The sequence below is a fragment of the Macaca fascicularis genome, chromosome 3 (assembly GCF_037993035.2).
Source record: "Macaca fascicularis isolate 582-1 chromosome 3, T2T-MFA8v1.1".
NCBI lineage: Eukaryota > Metazoa > Chordata > Mammalia > Primates > Cercopithecidae > Macaca > Macaca fascicularis.
In genome coordinates this window covers 115,832,241-115,846,350 of record NC_088377.1, presented here as the reverse complement: position 1 = coordinate 115,846,350, position 14,110 = coordinate 115,832,241, and the positions used below count along the sequence as shown (strand labels likewise).

The 14,110-nt window shown below is 37.4% G+C and overlaps 1 protein-coding gene and 1 long non-coding RNA gene across 27 annotated transcripts in view; one reads left to right on the top strand and one right to left on the bottom strand.

The window, feature by feature from the left end:
* DGKB (diacylglycerol kinase beta) overlaps positions 1-14,110 on the bottom strand; it is a 764,643-nt gene that overhangs the window by 220,894 nt on the left and 529,639 nt on the right. The gene's annotated exons all lie outside the window — the stretch shown is intronic.
* LOC135970191 (uncharacterized) overlaps positions 6,438-14,110 on the top strand; it is a 49,917-nt gene continuing 42,244 nt past the window's right edge. Inside the window, exons 1-2 of the long non-coding RNA XR_010585752.2 lie at positions 6,438-6,598; positions 8,483-8,547. This is a non-coding gene — a long non-coding RNA (uncharacterized lncRNA). The remainder of the gene's footprint in view (positions 6,599-8,482; positions 8,548-14,110) is intronic.

The window sequence follows — 14,110 nt, the reverse complement described above, 5'->3', positions numbered from 1 at the left end:
CATGGTTTCCAGCTTCATCCATGTCCCTGCAAAGGACATGAACTCATCCTTTTTCATGGCTGCATAGAATTCCATGGTGTCTATGTGCTATATTTTCTTTATCCAGTCTATCATTGATGGACATTTGGGTTGGTTTCAAGTCTTTGCTATTGTGAACAGTGCTGCAGTAAACATACGTGTGCATGTGTGCTTATGGTAGAATGATTTATAATACTTTGAGTATATACCCAGTAGTGGGATTGCTGGGTCAAATGGTATTTCTGGTTCTATATCCTTGAGGAATCGCACACTGTCTTCCACAATGGTTGAACTAATATACACTCCCATCTATTTTGTAAAAGTGTTCCTATTTCTCCACGTCGTCTCCAGCATCTGTTGTTTCCTGACTATTTAATGATCGCCATTCTAATTGGCATGAGATGGTATCTCATTGTGGTTTTGATTTGCATTTCTCTAATAACCAGTGATGATTATCTGTTTTCATATGTTTGTTGGCCGCATAAATGTCTTCTTTTGAGAAGTGTCTGTTCATATCCTTTGTCTACTTTTTGATGTGGTTGTTTGTTTTTTTCTAGTAAATTCGTTTAAGTTCCCTGTGGCTTCTGAATATCAGCCCTATGTCAGATGGGTAGATTGCAAAAATTTTATCCCATTCTGTAAAATTATGTAAATACACACATCTGTCTGGAAAGAACTATCTGATGATAATTTATTTTGCTCTGCAGAAGCTCTTTTGTTTAATTAGATCCCATTTGTCAATTTTGACTTTTGTTGCCATTGCTTTTGGTGTTTTAGTCATGAAGCCTTTGTCCATGCTTAGTCCTGAATGGTATTGCCTAGGTTTTCGTCTAGGGTTTTTATGGTTTTAGGTCTTATGTTTAAGTCTTTAATCCACCTTTAGTTAATTTTTGTATAAGTGGGAAGGAAGGGGTCCAGTTTCGGTTTTCTGCATATGACTAGCCAGCTTTCCCAACACCATACATTAAATAGGGAGTCCTTTCCCCATGGCTTGTTTTTGTCAGGTTTGTCAAAGATCAGATGGTTGTAGATGTGTGGCATTATTTCTGAGGCTTTTATTCTGTTCCATTGCTCTATATATGCTGTTTTGGTTACCGTAGCCTTGTAATATAGTTTGAAGTTAGGTAGTGTGATGCCTCCAGCTTTGTTCTTTTTACTTACAATTGTCTTGGCTATAGGGGCTCTTTTTGTTTCCGTATGAAATTTAGTTTTTTCTAATTCTGTGAAGAAAGTCAGTGGTAGCTTGGTGGGGATAGCATTGAATCTATAAATTACTTTGGGCAGTATGACCATTTTCATGATATTGTTTCTTCCTATCCATGAGCATGAAATGTTTTTCCACTTGTTTGTGTCCCTCTTATTTTCTTGAGCAGCACTTTGTAGTTATTCTTAAAGAGGTCCTTCCCTTCCCTTGTGATTTTTAAAACATAATTTCAACTTTTATTTTAGAATCAGGGAGGGCATGTAGATGTTTGTTACATGGGTATATTGCATGAAGCTGAAGTTTAGGATAAAAATGATCCTGTCACCCAGGTAGTGAACATAGTACTCCATCGTTTTTCAACTCTTGTCCCTGATCTTCTCTCCATGTTCTAGTAGTCTCCAATGTCTACTGTTGCCATGTTTGTCCATGGGTACCCAATGTTTAGCTCTTATTATAAGTGAGAACACATGGTATTTGGTTTTCTGTTCCTGAGTTAATTCAGTTAGGATAATCACCTCCAGCTGCATATATATTGCTGCAAATGACATGAATACTGCATAGTATTCTTTGGTATATACATACCACATTTTCTTGATCCAGTCCACCACTGATGGGCACCTAGGTTGATTCCATGTCTTGGCTAGTGTGAATAGTGCTACAATGAACATATGAGTGCAAGTGTCTTTTTGGTAGAATCATTTATTTTCTTTTGGATATATACCCAGTAATGAGATTGCTGGGTTGATTGGTATCCTGTTTTAATTTCTTTGAGACATCTCCAAGCTGCTTTCCACAGTGGATGAACTAATTTACATTCCCACCAGCAGTATATAAGCAAGCATTCCCTTTTCTCAGCAGTCTCAACAGCTTCTGTTGCTTTTTGACTTTTTAATTATAGCCATTCTGATTGGTGTGAAATAGTATCTCATTGTGATTTTCATTTTCATTTCTCTGATGATTAGTGATGTTGAGTATTTTTTCATGTTTGTTGGCAGCTTATATGTTTTCTTTTGAGAAGTGTTTGTTCATGTCTTTTGCCCATTTTTAAATGGGGTTTACTTGTTTTTTGCTTGTTGAATTATTTTGGTTCCTTATATATTCAAAATATTAGAACTCTGTCAGATGCATAATTTGTAAATATTTTCTCCCATCCTGTAGGTTGTCTATCTACTCCCATCCTGTAGGCTGATAGTTTCTTTCGCTAGGCAGAAGCTCTTTAGTTTAATTAAGTCCCACTTGATAATTTTTGCTTTTGTTGCCATCACATTTGGGGACTTAGTCATAAATTATTTCCCAAGCTGATGTTTCCTAGATTTTCTTCTAGGATTCTTATAGTTTTAAATTTTATATTAACATTACTTAGCAATGAGGGAGAGCACAATTTCAGCACCTACTGCTGAGGTGTTTTCCACAGTTCTGGCTGTGGAGGCTCCTACTTCACTCCAGAGAAGGCACTCCAATCTCTGGCATGAGACTAAAATGCCTCCATGGCCATGCTGCCAGGTCTCCAAAGAATGACTGACTTTGTGTGCACCTGGATTTAAAATGGCATCCTGCTCTTGGTCCCAAGTCTGGGAGAATGTCTTCAGCTTTTCCCAGTGTCTTTCTCTTTCAGCACCTCCAAGTCTCCAAGGCAGTTCCAGTGCTCAGGAGAAACAACGTGCTCTTCCTCGGTCTAGGTTGCTCAGATCCCCAGTGGAAATGTGAGTCACAGAGGGAGACTCTCTGCCCTTCTCACCTACCTGGGCTTCAGTTATGTTTATCAGCCAGGTGCTACCAAGGGAGCTGTTTGTCAACAACCCCAGGACCTGGGGTGTCCTCCCTGGTTCTGGTTGATTCCTTTTTTCCTTCTTGAATTAAAACTCACATAGTTTATCTTTATGTGCTATCCCGCTACTTCCAAGTGGCTGAGGCACGCTACCTCTAATCTGCCATCTTGGGAGTGGGTAGAGGGGGGCACTATATTTTAAATTTACAATGGGTCTATGGTGAACTTAACCTCATCATAAGTTGAGTAGCACATGTACATCACTTGTGACAACAAGTAGCTGACAAGTGAAAGAAACACATGGCAAGGTACCACCTTAATAAATATCTTTACATCCTTTGACTTGGCTGCTACTTGCTTTTTGATATCTTAATCATTATTAGAAATGTGTATAACAGAAAGAATTACAGATGATGATTTCTTAAAGTAATAGGTACTAAACATAAATTATATTTATATTTATTAATCTATACTCTTATCTACTCACCTTGTTTTAGGGGCTCACATACTTTCTTGGAAAACATATAAATAGTATAAATGGCTATTTTTTCAAACATTTTAGCTCTAGAAGGATTTATTCAAGTTTATCCATTTAATCTGCCAATCCATATCTGTTGTCCTTCTTTAGTCCTCCTAATTATCCAATTAATTATTACCTTGATTATTGAATCAATGAAATCTGGCAAATGTTTCCATTTTCCCCTTTCTGGGAGCAAGGTGGGAGTATATCTCCTGGCCATTTTATGGAGTGGATAAGGCCACAAGTCTACATTTGATCAATAAGGTGTTAGGAAACATGATGTGGGTAATTTCAAGTCTGGAATATTTAATTGCCTACATGAGATTCACTGGAATTCTCTTTCCTTCTTGCACACTGAATGACAAAATTCAAATTAACGGCCACTGTGTCATCTTGGACCCTTGAATAAATACAGAAACAGAGCTCTGCAACCCCTGCAAAGAATTTGGAACATGATAGAGAATAATCCTTTGTGGATTTAAGTCATTGTTATTTTGGGGCTTTTTGTTACCTTGGTGTAACGCTTCCTAACATGTTTAAAACATGCACTAATGTGTCTTTTCAAATACAGTTGCTCCACTTCCAAATTATTCTTCAGAAAGGAACCACGTTTTTGTTTGTTTCTATTTGTGAAACAGTAACTGTTTTATTGAATAAAAATGACAGAAAGATGCCATCATAAAGTAAATAAAATTTTAAAATTTGTCTTACATTTATTCCATAGAGTTAGTTCTTTGCCAAAAATAAAATCTGAGTTCAGTAATTAAAATGCTAGTCTCATCAAAGCTCTGAATCTAATTTAAATTTGAGGTTACTTCCCTGCCTTATCTATTGGCTGATGCAAGAATAAAGCTCATGAAAAAGAAAGGGATGGGACAACTTCACTCATTTCTCACCTAAGACTTCTTTTCTCCTGCTCTATGTTGGCTTTCCATATTCTCTGACTCCTCCAATTTGGAACAAGCGGTAGAAGAGGTAAGGCGAGAAGGGATAGTTCTTCCTTGATTGGTACCATGGTAGACAACTCCCACTAGTATTTTCTACTTTCTCCATATTTTAAATTCATTTTCTGATGGGCCCATGCTTTCATTCTTTCATTTTTCTGAGATTTCTCCCGATCCTTTACATACAACCAGTCCCCTGACACACTCAAGTGCATGTTTTGAGTTTCTCCTTATCCCCTGGGCATCTGCCAATTTAATTCTCATTTCCTCTGCTGAGGTCCCCTTGCCCTTCCTGAAAGATCTAAGACAGTCACAAAGCCACTCATGCTCTCCTCTTCTCTTCTCTTCCGATCTCTCTCTTTAGCCCACATGCTGAATTTCACCCTGGCAAACTCAGGGTCCACAACACTTCCACGAACTGCAATTCCCTACTCTACTATGAGTAGCTCCCCACCCTTTACTTGCTCATACGTGACTCATACTTGATGACCCACAAAGCAGTGCATTCTAAGACCTCCAAGCGAGACATTAAACTTCCTCTTTTGACTTTGGGTTAGGAGGGGTTACCCCACTGGGAGCAAAGAAGTGGACCTGACAGCACATCTTTCTCCAGAGGCACCTCTTAAAAACCTTTCCCCTCTCCCCATGGGTACTCTTCCATACTTTTGGTTTGATAGAGTGCTTTAACAGTCCTCAAACCGGTTCTGCATTAGCATCTCTCTTTGCAATGTTCCTCAGCTGAAATTTCCATTAGAATCATTTGCAAACAGATATCAAGTCTTGCCAACTCCACCTGTCTCATATACCCTCACCACCACCACCCCCACACACACATTCTGATAAAAAGTCTTCAGAGACTTCATTTGAATTTAGGATTAAAATCTAGTTAAATCCTACATGATCTAAATTCTGCTGTCTTAACAACCCTTTGGTATGATAATAAGAGCTAGTCGCATGAGTCTTCTATTCTCGTATGAAAGAACTCTCTTTCTGTAGAGCAGGGTTTCTCAATCTCAATACTATTGACATTGATTGGACAAGTACCTCTTTGTTATAAGGCACGGTCCTGTGCATTGTAGGATGTTTAGCAGTATCCCTGGCCTCTATCAACTATATGTGATTACTACCCCCAATCTCGTCGTGACAATCAAAAATGCCTCCAGATATTGCCGAATGTCTCCTGAGGAGGGCACAGATTGTCCATCTGTTGCCTTAGAAACTTCATATGTGATATTCCCTCTGTCTCAAAGTCTATCTTGCTCATTCTCTACCTAAAAAATTCCTACTCATCTTTATCCCTGAATGATTTCCCAAAACTAAGTCAGTTCTTCTGGTGATAAAGTATATTATACATTACTTTTCCTTTGTAGTTACACAGGTGTTTTACAACCCTCCCTCTCTCCGCCTCCCACAGAGATACTTTTGGAGCATTGGTTTATGGCATATGCCACATACCCCAGCCACTACAACAGGATTAGGCCTTTATAATGCAACTGAAGTTTGAGGAAACACCCAGACCTCATTGGAGAACCTTCCAGGCAGTGTAACTGTTTTAATTTTCTCTTTTCTCTTTTAGATATGTCATTGGCTGAATCAAAAGCCTTCGCTGATGTTTCTTTTGTAAGTGGAATGGATGAAACTGAGTGAGAGATAATAATAATAGCTAATGTATTGAACATGTACTATGTGCTTTACATAAAATAACACATTCAGTCCTTACAATGAATTAGCACTAGCTAGCTTCATCTTACAAAAGACAAAATCACAACTCAGAGAGAATAAAGTATTCGTTTCAGATCAGGTATTGGCTTCATAGATCTGCTTTCATTCTGCATAACTGCTGTTCCCTCTGCTGGGAATTTTCTTCCCCCAATTAACCACATGCCTTTCCTCCTCACCTTCCAGGTCTCTCTTCAAATGTCACCTTCTTGGGTAGGATTTCTTGAGTGCTCTATTTTAAGTTATAAATAGATGCCTCATGCTGGCATTTCCTGCCTTGCTTTCTTCCATAGCACTTCCTGCCATCTGAAATGCCGCTGGTTTACTTTGATTGCCTCTCTCGTCTGAAAGATTGGAAGTTCCTCGAGGGCAATGATTTTGTTGCAAGGCTAAATCCTCAGTACCTGAAACATACTTCACACTTGGTAAGTTCACCATAAACATTTGTTGAATAAATGATGAGTAAATTTCAGTGCTCAATATAAAGGTCTTAGTATGTGAACTAGGCATACAGTCTTGGGGTGAAATGTTGGTTCTAACTTGTTTCAAGAACGCTTTCATTTTAGTTTTCTATAAACAAGACTGTGCAAATTGTAAGACTGTAATCCAGGGTACATACAGATAATCCAGGGTTCAAGAGAGTAGAAGTGACTCTTTCCTGCCTCAATAGTTTATTTCTAGAGAGGAGGACCCTGAGGCAGAAAGCAGGTAGACAACCTGCTTTCACTTGTATTGGCCGCCTGACAGCCAATTGACCTGGGCTGGAGCACCCACAGAAGCTGTGGCCAAAATTAGACTGGGCCAAGAGAATTTTTCATGGTGCACCAAAATCACCTGCTGTGATAATCTACCTTGGTAACATTTTATATTTCTCAAAACTCGCCTTAATTTATATAAGTAGCCTAAATCCATCATGCTGTTTTAAAAATACATTTTCTATCCTTCTTGTCTGAAAAATTATAGAAACAGATGTATACTCTCATCACAAAAATAACCTTACACCAGATGAAAATTTTACCAACTCATGCCCTCAAAATTAACAAAGTTACTAACTATGCAATTTTTCATTTTATATTAAATCATAGGAATATTTTTCCTCTCTCCCTAAAGGGCTATTAAAAGTCCAGTAGTTTATAGCAGAGATGACATTGAATGATTCACAAATTAATGAAACCGTTGTTACAGTGCTTTAAATTTTAGGAACCAGAATTATAAAAACCTTATAAAACCGTGACTCCCCCCAGCCCCTTCAGCAGCACATGTGTTGCTTGTTTGAATACTAAACCTGTGCAAAGCCATTTTATGAACACTTTGTGCTAAATAACTTCCCTATGATGAGTAAGGGTGCCTAGATATTTCCACAGAGGCAGATTAGTGACATTCAAATTGTAATCTTATTCCTCGAAGCAGAAGTAAGCTTTCTATAAATGACCGAACTTGAAAGGGCAATTTTGCTGACAGTGAGAGTCTGAGTTTCAGTCCCTAAAGCCAGGGGCAAGTTTTTCAAGAGACCCATAATGCAAGGCCACCTTGTGGACTATGTAACTTCAGCTAATTTCTTTTAAGTGTGAGTACAATTGTCTCTGTATTTTACATGTTTAAGTGATATGATGTGACAGCATCGGGTTAAAGGATGGGGGGTTCTGAACCATGAGAACCCCTAAATTTGAGACCGTTTTGTGTCATCATATTCTGAGCTCTGTCTCAAGGGATTTTATCCTGTGACCCATAGTGCAGAATTGTTTCCTGATTAGGCTGCTTCGAAGCTAAAAGGGACTAAAATAGGGCTGAGCAGCCAGCCAGCCAGATGTACCTTTTTTAAATCTATCTCTAAACTTGTAGAGAACTCTAACAATGGTTTCATTAATTTAACAATCACTCAATGTCATATCTATTATAATGTACTAAGCTCTTAAGAAAGAAAGAAAAAAGAAAATTGTTTTATTCCCATGATTTAATTTAAAATGAAAAATTGCATTGATGGTAGTCTTGTTAAACTTTTTTGATTTGCTTTATGATTTAAAGTATGGACTTTCTTTTCTTGAGGGCCATACTTCTGTCTTCTATTTTAAAACTTCTAAATAACCATTCTTATCTTTTAGGACAGGTATGAAAACACTTGGTAAGTGATTTTAACAAAAACATATACTGTGTACTTGTGATTTGGTGGCAAATGCAGCCAAAAAGGTTGCATATTGAAACAGTGTATATGCAAACCATGTACCTTGCTATGCCCTCAATATGCCTGTGGGAACAATGAAATACCCTGACTGACACCCATTGCTCACCATGTACCTTACTTTGGCTAGATCACTTTCCTGGATCCCTGGGATCTTCCTGGGATTCTTGCCAAATCCAGTTTCCAGTTCCCAGGGTAAGTTATACTCCTTTTGCACAGTTCTTCACAGCCATGGTTTGGGATTGTCCCACAGAAGAGTCTTTGTGGTCAGTATAATACTGTCCCTTTCTTATCAAAGGAGAGCTCCTTTGATAATGTCCTAAAACTTCTGTCTTTCTAATCCATAAAGGATTTTTCCTAGGTTCAGAATTTTCTAGATCTGCTAGCCTACTAAAATCCCCCTGTGATTCTGGAGTATAGTAGAAACATCAGAGTTACTTAGTCAGACGTTCTTGAAATAGATTAGACTTTACAGGGGGTGACTGAGCCAAAAGTGTTACATTTTGTAACCACGAAAATGAAAGACTTCCACTGAAAGCAGGACATATTGGAAGACAAATGCATTTGATTCTAGGCTCATGGGGTCCCTTTTTTTCGGCTACTAATTTTGAAGTTGACCTCTTTATGAACATTGATTCTCTTTGGAGAGCCAGTCGTTTCAAGGGGAAGAGAAAAGGATATTCTAATCCATTTGTCCACATAAACAGAGTCAAAAAGCACAGTAATATTAATTTCTTGGTTTTGAATATTCATTTCTTAGTTTGAAAAGTGTATCATGATTATGTAAGACGCTAACTTTAGGGAAAAATAGATAAAATGGATGCAGTTTATCTATGTAACATCTTCGTAAACTTTCTGTAAATCTAGTTACTCCAAAATAAAAAAAAAAATTTAAAAAAATCTGTGGATGATAGAAGGGGACCCCAGTGATTCAAAAAGTCACTTAAATCCCAGAGAATGATACAATCAATATTTGTAGAGGATAGAAAGTGATCCAACGCCTCTCCTAGATACATTGATAATTAATTTGCATTAGAGACTGACATCAAATGCCTCAACCTATGTATGTTTCTGTGTAAAACACTCAGAACTAGAAGGAGGTCTGCAGCAGGACATATACTGAAAACTTAAAATTCAAAATGTACAAAAAGTCCCTTATTTTAAATCAACAGTGTACTTGAAAATATTTACCTACTCATTTTCTTCAGGCTTCCTTTATACTAGATGATTATGCAAATAGAATTTAAAAGGGAAAAAAACAATCTATGTTTTTGCTCTTGTCCATTATAAATATTTACGCATTTTGGTGAAGTAGGAAAGTGGTTGTTAGCAAAACTGATTTGGATGGATAGGAGGAAATTTTGATTAAAAATAAAGTAAAGCATAATGAGATTGGGGAAAATGTCATCTGAGGAAAAAAGTCTCATTTTTTTTTTCAGTTTTTACCAACATCCTTTTTTGAGAGTACTGCAGACAATTATGTCACATACACATTTTTAAGACTTTTTCCCATTACAGTAGACTTCTTCATTTTCTAAATTTGTTATTTGTAAATGGAATTCATTTCTCTGGCTTCATTTTCTTGTCTCATTATGCTGAATTCAGCGAGTGTTTGTTTTGAAACCCTCTTTAAATAAGAGCTCCCATTTCTTTTCATCATCTGTAAGTTCTTAACCATGTACAAAATCATTTTTGTTGAACCAACTTTCCAGTTCACGCACCACTGCTACTAGAAATTCTAGGATGAAATCCATCATTAGGCGACTCAAAGAAATTATGGAGTGTCTTTTTTTTTTTTTTTCCACTTTCTGTTTCTTGCCAGTTATTGAGAAATTTGGTGATTCAGAGAATAAGGAAAGAGAGTGGGGAGCGCTCTGACTAGTGTCTAGTAACCCCCTAGTGGATGACTTCAGCTGGCTTTAAGTAATTGCTTTTTTTTTTTGAGATGGAGTCTTACTCTGTCACCTAGACTGGAGTGCAGTGGCACGATCTCGGCTCACTGCAACCTCTGCCACTCGGGTTCGAGTAATTCTCCTGTCTCAGCCTCCCGAATAGCTGAGATTACAGGCACATGCCACCATGCCCAGCTAATTTTTTGTATTTTCAGTAGAGATGGGGTTTCGCCGTGTTAGCCAGGATGGTCTCGATCTCCTGACCTCGTGATCTGCCTGCCTCGGCCTCCCAAAGTGCTGGGATTACATGTGTGAGCCACCTTAAGCACTTGCTTTTAATACAATAATTCCTCTTCTAAATTAACTGTGAGGCTGCAGTCAGGAATTGGTTTTGGTAATTGTAAAGTCCAGCTGAAGTGCTGGTGGAAACTCTATACTGATAAGCGCTTGGCAATTATAGTTATGTCCCCATTGAATTGATCCAATACATGTTGCATACTTAGCTATATCCAAAACTGGCAGAAATTTGTCTTCAGTGATTAAAACAGTTATCACTGCCGAGCCCTAAAAGATTTATAAACACTGTATACATTTAGAAATCCCTTGTCAATCTAAAACAAAACAAAACAACAACAACAAAAAAGATAATGGCAGCATGTTTTTAATTATGCCTAATTGAAAAAGGAGTAAAATCATTTGGAAGTTAGGTGAAGAAAAGGGGATGAAAAGTCTGATAATCAGTGGTTATGCTAAAGAAAATAAAATTCTTCTTAATGTAAATTTTATAAACAATACCAGAGTGCTTTAAAAATACAGTTAAATAATCATACTGTTTTACTGTTTTGGCAAAAGTTCCCTTTAGCATAGAAAATAAATATCACTCATATTGTTTTCATTTTGCTTTATGTGTTCAAATGGGATATATACCAGCTCTGCACATCATCCCAATATATAATTATGTGGTTAATTATCACAACATAGTGTTATTCTTATTAACTTTAAATATTTTATTTTGTGATTATTAGAAAACAAATTTAAAAATAAGGAGTATTCATTGCTTTCATCACACATTGATTAAATATATTTTTCTGAGGGTCTGTTGAGTACAAAGAATTATGCTGTAATAGTATATATTTTTTCCAATTTTTCTTTCTAACTTGATTTCTTATTTCCTTAGCAATCAAAGCATATGGACTGTATTTTAATTCTACAGACATTGTGTTAGGCAGAACAACTACCAATACCCAATCCCTGAAATTTGTGATTATGTTTTGGTACATGGCAAAAGGAACTATGCAGATGTAATTAAGGTTAAGAACTTTAAAATAGGAAGATTAAGTCCAACAAATTCTTCAAAGTAAAGAACTACTACATGCAGAAGATATGTATTGACCGGGGCACCCTGTAGTTGGAAGGAAGGCTCCTCATGGTGTGTGATGGAGCTGTGGGCGGGAAAACAAGAGAGAAGGCCATTGGCTGAGAGCTCAGGGGCTCGTTCTCTCTGTGCTGTCATCTCTAGGTGAGAAACTCCAGTGTTGAAACCTGGCCTTCAATGTTGTCATAATAAGGTGGAGCCTCTTTTATTTAATTCCAATAAGCAAGTATGTCAGTGTGATTTAAAACTTTTTAAATATATAGGAATGTACTATGTGGACCTCCATTTGTTCTTTTGCTCCAGGTCCTGACAATTTCAGGTGTAGGCCTGAGATAATAATTTGAAGAACGAGCTTATTGAATGCTTACTCAATGTCCTCTGTGTGTTGGATATCATGCAAACAGCTTGGCATGTACTATTTTTTTTTTAATTCAGATAATTCTTTGAGGTAGGAATAATGCGTATACACATTTTAGAGATGAGTAAATTACATTACAGGAGTAGAGTGATCTTACTAACGAATCTTACTAACGGAAAGCATTCCTGTGAAATCTGTTGACTAAAGGGAGGGTAGAAATAGTTGTCTTCCCCAATTTCCTCTTGTTTTGTTTATTTTCTTTAGAGATGACCAGGCTGGAGTGCAGTGGCTATCCACAGGCATGATCATAGTGAACTGCAGCCTTGCACTGCTGGGCTCAAGTGCATCCACCTGCCTCAGCTTCTCCAGCAGCTGGAACTACAGGTGTAGGCCACTGTGCTCAGCTTCCTCCTGTTTCTTGCCACACTCTAATCAAAAATCACAAAAGTTTTCTTAAACTATATTGGTCCCAGAGGAATAGTAATGATATTTGCTACAGTTTCAGTTTCCATCTGTACTTAAGGAGGAATAGCACCCAAACTCAGAGCTCTAGTTCTTGATTCTGCAAAGTTTTTATCATAATAAAATATTTTTGTTTTGTCAGTATGACTTCTTTCTGGAGTCTGAGGTATGCATCGGACATGAATTCAAGTTCCTTTGTATTTACACAAAACAATTAAGTCTAAACTACAAATAGTTTTTGTTTCAGGTTTCACCTCTGATAGGCTGGTAGCAGCTGTCTGAATAGTCCTGTCAGGAGGGACCAAGGAGTTGTATGTAGATGCAGTAGGAAAGAGCACAATTAGAAGAGGAGACTGGGGATATGTCTGCCATGAATTTCTTATCCATAATAAGTAGAGCCGAGCCCTTGTGCACAGATACATTGTGGCATTTTTTTTGTCCACCAAAGGATTATTCAGCAAGCCACATACAACCTATAGAGAGGAAGATTCCTCTCTATTCACTCAAATACGTAGTTTTTTTGAATTTCCCATTATCTGTTGCTCATAATCTTTTCAGTGCTTACATATGTGCATGCCTATACACACACATACACAAAACACACACACACACACACACACACACACATATCCTTAAGTTCGTAAAACTATAGTTTGCCCTATGGAAGGATAACACTTGATCCTATTCACAGGGGTAATTTTTAGACATCGCTATTGATAGGTATAACCAGCTTAGAAAATTTACTGATTTATTAAGGACCAGAATAGCAACTCATAGGAAATTGAACATTTGGAGAACCCAACAGATAACTTTTAAGAGAGGAGTATTTATGATATGAAGGAACATAAAGCTTATGTTTTTACTCCCTTGGGTTTCCTTTTGTAATTCTAGATTGGGGAGAAATAACAGAGAGTGCTTGAAGAATAGATGTGACTAGGACAATATCTCTGAATCTCTGAATGGCCCATGGTGGTGACCCTCAGCCAGAGTGAACTGTGCAGCAGCAATGGTGCCCAGTGGACAGCAACAGTGGAACAGAGGGTGAGGAAGGGGCCAGAAGGGATCCTTTAGGAAATTAAGAAAAGGATAAAAATATGATAAAAATGTGGTGTCCAGGCAAGAAATGGGATAACCTCATCCCTGTTTTTACTGACAATATGGTAATATTTTGACAGTTTTGAATAAGAACTTCCTTCTCCTTTTCTTTTGGAGTACACTGTGGTAGTGAAAGACCTGTGGTAAAAAACAAGGTTCAACTGGAATACTGCTTTTTATTTTTCTATTTTCAGTAAGATCTCCTGTTTAAAATGGATTGTTTTACTCTCAGGGAAGAACATCTGAGGAGATCACAGGGTCTCTAAATATCATTTCTTGTCTCTCCACATCTTTTTTGGGGGAACTGATGCCTGGTTATATCTGAGGTAGACCAGTTCCTAAAGCAATACCTAAGAAAGTCAGTGTTTCCTAGGTAAACTTGACTTGCATCAAATGATATTTAGAATCAATTTTAAACTTGTAGAGTATTTCAATCAATTATGATCATATTTTGCAGCATATATCATAAAGTCCAAATCATTTTAGCTTAAAGAAAACAGAGGTCTATTATTTTTTCACTTAGAATAAATCAGGAGGTGTGTAGTCTTATATGTTGGCTTTCCAGTGACATCAGGG